The 7,151-nt window shown below is 51.7% G+C and overlaps 1 long non-coding RNA gene across 1 annotated transcript in view; it reads right to left on the reverse strand.

Annotated features, from left to right (window-relative positions):
• Nucleotides 1–4,961, reverse strand: part of LOC121020131 (uncharacterized) — a 12,810-nt gene extending 7,849 nt beyond the window's left edge. Inside the window, exon 1 of the long non-coding RNA XR_005785963.1 lies at nt 4,712–4,961. This is a non-coding gene — a long non-coding RNA (uncharacterized LOC121020131). The remainder of the gene's footprint in view (nt 1–4,711) is intronic.
• Nucleotides 4,962–7,151: the final 2,190 nt, after the last annotated feature.

Consider the following 7,151-nt stretch of genomic DNA (forward strand, 5'->3'; position numbering starts at 1 on the left):
CGGACCGCAAGATCATGACCTGAGCCAAAGTCGGACGCTCCACCGACGGAGCCACCCAGGCGCCCCAAGCTTGGAGAGTTTTCCATGCGCCTCGCACTCCCAATCTGTGTGTATTGACTCCCTGGGTCCCTGCAACAGCCCTCTGGGTTGGACGCTATTCTGCCCTCAATCTTCCGCTGAGAAACTGAGGACAGAGAGGCTGTGGCACTTCCCCCAGCAGCCCTTGCTCTCCCCAGTTTTGCGGGGAAGGTTCGATGAGGGAGACGTGTGCCCGGCACGGAGCAGGCACCCGACGAGGGGAGAGAGGGAGAGGTACGTACATACCCAAGGGCTGGGGTGTTTGGTCCTAATTCCCAGGACTCTATGTTTATATTTCGTATATTGGAGCTGCTGAGACGTCTTGGTTACATGCAAAGGTTCGCTTTAGAAATAGGCTTCTCTTAGTTTCTCAGAATAACTGGTGAGCAGTGTTTCTAGAACGGGGGGGGCTGTGCTGCCCTCCAGGTCACAGCTCAGGGTGGCGGCGAGGGCGGGGCTGCTACTGGCGCCCAGGGGGTGGAGACCAGAGATGTTGCTGACCATCCTGTGGAGCACAGGATGGCCCCCAGCAGAGAGTGGTCTGGCCCCAAATGTCACCAGTGTGGAGGATGAGGCATCCCCCTCTGGCGGGGGGACTTAGCCTTCTCCTCTTGCTTGTGGCCCAGTGTCCCTGCCGACCTTAGTCCCAATGGTGAGACGGTAAACGCTCTGTCCTGCGTTCACGACCCGACTCACGCCAGCTGTCTGCCTTAGCTCCTGCTCTGTAGGGGTGAGGGGGGGGAGGAAAGATCGTGACACATTCGTCCTCCTCACTCTCAGGCGAAGATAAAAAGGGTTCAGTCCACATGGTGGTTAGCCCAGCGGCTGGTGTATACCCTTTAGGGACTGAAGATCAGCCATTATTATATGGGGCAAATAAAGTGTGCTGTGTCTTTGTAAAAATGACACCTCATACTTCTCCGGTCCCTACTCTACGCTGAACACAGCTCTGAGTGTTTTCCTATATTGACGTATCACGTCTGAAATAGAACCCCTGAGGTGGGCAGGCCGGTGTTTCCATTGTCCCATTTTATGGACGCAGAACCTTCATGCACACCTTCCTTGCCCACGATCATGCTATGGCCTGAACTGTTGCCCCCTCCAAAGTCACATGGCGAGGCCCTGACTCCCCCTGGGTCTGTGTTTGGAGATGGGGTCTCTGAGGAAGCAATTAAGGTCGGAGGAGGTTAGTGGGGCGGGGCCCCGAACTCAGAGGATTAGTGTCCTCGGAACAGCAGACACCGAGAGAGAGCGTGCGCTCTCTCCACCGTGCGAGGACACGGCGAGAGGACGGTGGCGCGAGAGAGCCAAGGAGAGAGTTCCCACCAGAACCAGAGTCTGCCAGGACCTTCATCATGGACTTCTAGCCTCTGGAACTGTGCGAATGGCATTTTTGTTACGGCAGCACGAGCTGACTCATACAGATTACGTGCTGGTAAGGGGCTGAAGCAGGCTTTACCCCTCGGTAGCCTGGTACCACAGTTCAAACTCTTAACTGCCTATTTCTCACCTTCTACTGTGTCCTCTGCCTTAGAAGTTATGCTTTTATCTCATTAAATATTTATATGCAACGTAATACAACACAGAATATGAAATATCACCTATCTGTTTTTGCGACAAGACATCAAAATCATAACTGGTCAAGGAATGTGGTCTGCTCTAAAGTCAAGGCATATTTAGGACGAATGCAAAATTGAAGGGTCATCAAGTATCTTTGTGCAGAGATTTAGCACAAGGGCTTGGCAGTAGTCAGGTGAGAAAATGTTAGTCCTTACTGATACTATTTATTTCTCTCTCTCTCTCTCTCTCTTTTTTAATTTTTAACTGTTTATTCACTTTTGAGAGAGATAGAGACACACACACCCAGAGTGCGAGCAGGGCAGGGGCAGAGTGAGAGGGAGACACGGAACCCGAAGCAGGATCCAGGCTCTGAGAGATCACGACCTGAGCTGAAGTCAGATGCTTAATTGACTGAGCCACCCCGGCGCCCTCTATTTATTTCTCTTATTAATGTTACGATCCCATTGGCTCTGTGTTCTGACCCACGCGTGAAACAGCCACACCGGAAGCTGCCCCTGGACGCCTCCCTCGCCTTTCACACCAACGACTGGTGTTCGCATCACCTCATGTTAGTTACAGGTTAACAAGTCCTGCTCTGGGGAACGGGTTAAACACGAAACACAGTGCAGCTGCCCCGGAGAGAGCATTTCTGAAGCCGCCCGGCCAGCGAGCAGCTAAATGACAGTCAGGTGGAAAGGGCAGGTCCTCGAATTAGGGCAGAATTAGTCACCAAGTAAGCAGAAACACCTTTGATCAATGCCATGGAATGCAGGCAAGGAGGTGGGGCCTCCTCACTGCCCCGGCGAGGGCAGGGCCCTCACAGCCATCTGGCACACCCAGCGGGACAAGCCTTCAGGCCCCCACCTCCGAGGGCGAGATCGATATGAGTAAAGAGACCAGACCTGCTCGGCCAGGTGCCGTGACCCTGCATCTCCCTGTGGTCCCCAGCACAGTGCTGGGAAGGGAAGATACTCTGAGGGCGTCCATGTGCAGTGGTACAGGCTGCCTACGTCACAGGGGAGCACGTGAGGACTGAAAGTCAGCCTTCGCTGTGCTCCCCAAGCCCCGTTCTCCAGTATGGGACCACGTGGGCGCAGGGGGAGACGTGCCTTTATCAAAACTGCACTGGGGGTTTCAGGAATGCTTGGCAATTGACATCTTCCTGTCAGAACACTCAGTTACGTTTGTACAAATGGTTGATGTTCCGGAAGGCTTAGAGCTTACTATCTTCTTCTTAGTGTTGCAGCAGACATCTTTAAGCTAATAGCGTAGCAGGTAGCATCATCTGAAGGCTTACTCGGAGCCAGGCAGGGCCAGGATTAGGGTAAGGCAAGGGAGGCACACAGGTGCCAAATGCAAGGAGGCATGGGAGGTCTGGGCAGGTGCAGAATCCGCACTCGGGAATGAGCACCCGCCCTGGATTTTGCCCCCGGGTGCCTCGCTTGCTTCCCGCTAGTCCTGGTCCTAGGGCCAGGACCTTTCCTTCTATTGTGTCTGTTTTTCCTCGAAGCATCCCATCACTCCTCCATTACAGAGATGGAGAGACTGAGGCTCCGTGATGCAGTCCCCTGCCGCCTAGAATGCAAACTCCACGAGGGCAGGTGCCTCCTTGTCCTGCCCGTCTTTAATTGGCGCTGGTGATTAAATGCGTAAGAGGAGTCATGACACCCTCCCTCCCCCCTCCCCCCCCCCCCCCCCCGAGCTGCAAAGAGGCAGAGCTGGGGGCAAACCTGGTTCCAGTGACTCGGGCTCCTCACGTCCTTTACCTCGCCCAGCGCTGCTGCACAGAGGTGACAGAAGCCGCCAACAGTGCTGCGATCAGCAAACGTGTCACTCTGGTGAGACAGATGAGCCTGCGTGGAGCAGGGTCCTCGGCCCTCCCGGGCCGCTTTCTCTCCCTCCCCGTGAGCACCCGCCGTCGTGGGAAACCAGCCAGGATGCTTGCTTTCCAGAAGCACATGCCTTCTTGGGAAAAAGACAGCCCTTCCCAAGTTTGAGAAATCTTGGGAAAAAAGCCTCCTCCCGAGGAGGACCTGACATCACAGCGTTTAAATAACCGCAACGATGCCATTACTGATCCTATCTTTACTTAACATGCTGTTGTTTTGTTCACCGTGGGTGCTTTGGCGTGAATTTAAGACAATTTTAAATAGTGCTTTAAAGCGGAATTTATCCTGATGACTGAGAGTTTTGGTGTCTCTTAAATTCTGCACCCATGCGAGTGCCTCACTCAAATCCCGAACGGCTTGGGTCTCAGTTCCGTTCGGTGAGACCTGGGAAGAGGTCCCTCCCTCGTCTCCCGAATTGTAAAATCAAGACGATGATGGCAGCAGAAGTGAGAGCCAGAGTTGATTTCAAGCGCGTAAGTGTCCGTGAAATCAGTCTCAGCCCTCACAAAGTTCGCTTGGATCGCGGTAATATGATTGTGCCCATTTTACAGATGAGGAAATGAAGCCCAGAGAGGTAAGTAAGCTGCCCCAGGGCACCCGAGGCAGAAAGGAGCTGCACAGAGTAATGCCGACTGTTGGAGTCCGACAGCTGGGATTTGAATCCGGCATTTACCTCGAAGGACCGTTCCGAATGTTAAATAACACAATTCATGTAAAGAGCCAGGTTCACACAAGGAGTCCTTCTCCCCGTCTGCTCCACTTCCTTAGACAATGCCCCTTGGCACAGACTCAAAGCCAGCTTTACCGGGGCGGGGGGGGGGGGACTCTTGTCCTGCCAGTGGTCCCCGAATCACATAGCATACCCCTCCGTTCGCTGGTTTTTTGCCCCAAGTCTTACACTCGAAATGGCCCTCAATCGTTCCACGCAAAGTGGAGCTATTGCTTCGTACCTGACACCGCCTACATTGTCATCTAATCCTTCTAGAACCCCTTGAGGTAAGGCTATCTTTGGGTCCATTTCGCAGAAGGTGAAACTGAGGCTCAAGCATACCCAAGCCCGCACAGGGAATCAGTGGCAGAGCTGGGGTGAAACTCAATCCTCTCTGACGCCCAGCTTCTACATTTCACTGCCTGCCCCAAACAACGAGCCCCATGCCCTGCTGGAAGGACCTGGAAGCCGTTACCTGTCGAGTCCCCGGTGGGAGTGTCTTCAGTCCCCTGGTGTCACCTGGAGATGCTTCTAGAAGCTCAGCGCGCCTTGTCTCCAACTGGTGCTGCCTGGTGCCAGGTGGTCAACTGAGCCCGGCTCCCTGCCCTTTGCCTCCTGGTCCGGAGCCTGCTGGCTGAATACACATAGCAGGGCAAACACACAAGTCCGGGTGGGGCCCTCCTCTCCGGTGATCTGATCGGCCTAGAGAAGCAGGTTCTCTTCCTGGATCCGGGGGCTGTTCTCGCCTCGCCAATAAAAACCCAGCACCTGATTCCTCTCGAACTAATGCCTGCAGGGCACTGCAAGCATCCTGCCCGGGCCCCTCACCCACTGCAGCTGCTCACGTCGACCCGGGTCACTAACTCCCTTCCCTGGTAACCACGGGCCACGTCAGAGCAGGGAAAACACGTTGTATAAGGCTTTGCAGTTCTGTCTGCCTTTCACCTTCATTTATTCTAGAACACCACCTGCAACGCCACCTCACCAGCCTAATTGGAAGGAAATAGCATCTCACCCACCGCCCCCCAAACATCACTCCCAGAGGGCATAGGACACGGGAAAGCAGGTAATCTAAGAGTGGCTGATGGCTCTGAAGACAGCATGTGGCATTGGAAAGGGCGTTTCTTTTTCTCCGCAGGTTAGAAATTTAAGACAGCCTGCTTAATGTATTTCATTTCCACAATGATATCTATTAAAGCTCCTCACAAGGACACATGAAGCCCAGTATGGGAGCGTAAGTTAAAAATAGCAAATGAAGATAGGAAAATAAGAGTGGGTTCGTCAGAGGAACCAGGATGGTAAATAAATATGCACGCGGATTTACAGACTTGCTGCGATGGCTTCACAGATATGGCTTTGAGCTTCCTAACAGCCAATGCAAAAAGAGAAACATGGTAAATACTATTCGGCGTTCTTGAGAAAACATTCAGGAGAAATGCAAACTAGTAATTATTGTGGCTTTATTCATTAACATGCTCATCTAAGTACTCATCGTGAATACTTGTTGAACACTAGGCTATATATAGGCCTGGGTTAAGAATGCAGAAGAAAAGAAACCCTGTCCCCGCCCTCCCTGGGCTCACTGTAATTGAACACAGAGTCCTACAAATAAACATAGAATTACAGAGTGTGATCCTCATTATGAAACAAAGCCAAGGCTGCTAAGAGAGAGAAGCAGGGAGAGCCAGAGAAAGCCCCTTTCAGAAAGCAACATTTAAGGGACAAACATACTATTGAAACAGATACTGAATTCACAATCGGATTCACCACAGTGAGGGCTGGAAACAGGATTCTAGCTCAGCGCTCTATCTTTAAATCTGGAATGTCATAAATCTAATTATTAAGCATTTGTCACGCACACACAGGCTGTGCCAACGAAATCACAGAGGCCGTCTGGCCCGGGGGGCTCAAGAGCTTGGGTTCAGATCGCAACACTGACTGACCGGCTATGTGACGGGAGCAGCCAGTTTGCCCCCTGTCTCTGCTGCCCCCCCTTGGCTGTGAGCAGCGTTGTGGTTGTCTTTGCATCCCCCACTCCTAGCACTCTGCAAAACGAGATGGCCATCTTCCTGCCACGGGGTGGGCGCTCGACAAGCGCTTCTTGATTTTACCGGCTCACTCTTAACAGTTGTGACAGTGACTGCCATGGAGGATGGATTTTACTCTTTAGGGATTTGAGCCACTCAGGCTCAAGTAACATTCCATTGTATACAAATACGACATCTTCTTTATCCATTCAGCAGTCAATGGACATTTGGGCTCTTTCCATACTTTGGCTACTGTTGATCATGCTGCTATAAACATGGGGGTGCATGTGCCCCTTTGAGACAGCACATCTGAACCCCTGGATACATGCCTAGTAGTGCAATTGCTGGGTCGTAGGGTAGTTCCATTTTTAGTTTTTTGAGGAACCTCCATACTGTTTTCCAGAGCGGCTGCACCAGCTTGCATTCCCACCAGCAGTGCAAAAGAGATCCTCTTTCTCCGCATCCTCGCCAATATCTGTTGTTGCCTGAGTTGTTCATGTTAGCCATTCTGGTAGGTGGGAGGTGGTATCTCATTGTGGTTTTGACTTGTATTTCCATGATGATAAGTGATGTTGAGCATTTTTTTTTCATGTGTCGGTTGCCCATCTGGATGTCTTCTTTGGAGAAGTGTCTATTCGTGTTTTTTGCCCATTTCTTCACTGGGTTATTTGTTTTTTGGGTGTTGAGTTTGCTAAGTTCTTTATAGATTTTGGATACTATCCCTTTATCTGCTATGCTGTTTGCAAATATCTTCTCCCATTCTGTTGGTTGCCTTTTAGTTTTGCCGATTGTTTCCTTCGCTGTGCAGAAGGTTTTTATTTTGATGAGGTCCCGTAGTTTATTTTTGCTTTTGTTTCCCTTGCCTCCGGAGACGTGTTGAGTAAGAAG

Source organism: Herpailurus yagouaroundi, unplaced genomic scaffold, assembly GCF_014898765.1.
Source record: "Herpailurus yagouaroundi ecotype Mexico unplaced genomic scaffold, PumYag 246, whole genome shotgun sequence".
Classification (NCBI taxonomy): Eukaryota; Metazoa; Chordata; class Mammalia; order Carnivora; family Felidae; genus Herpailurus; species Herpailurus yagouaroundi.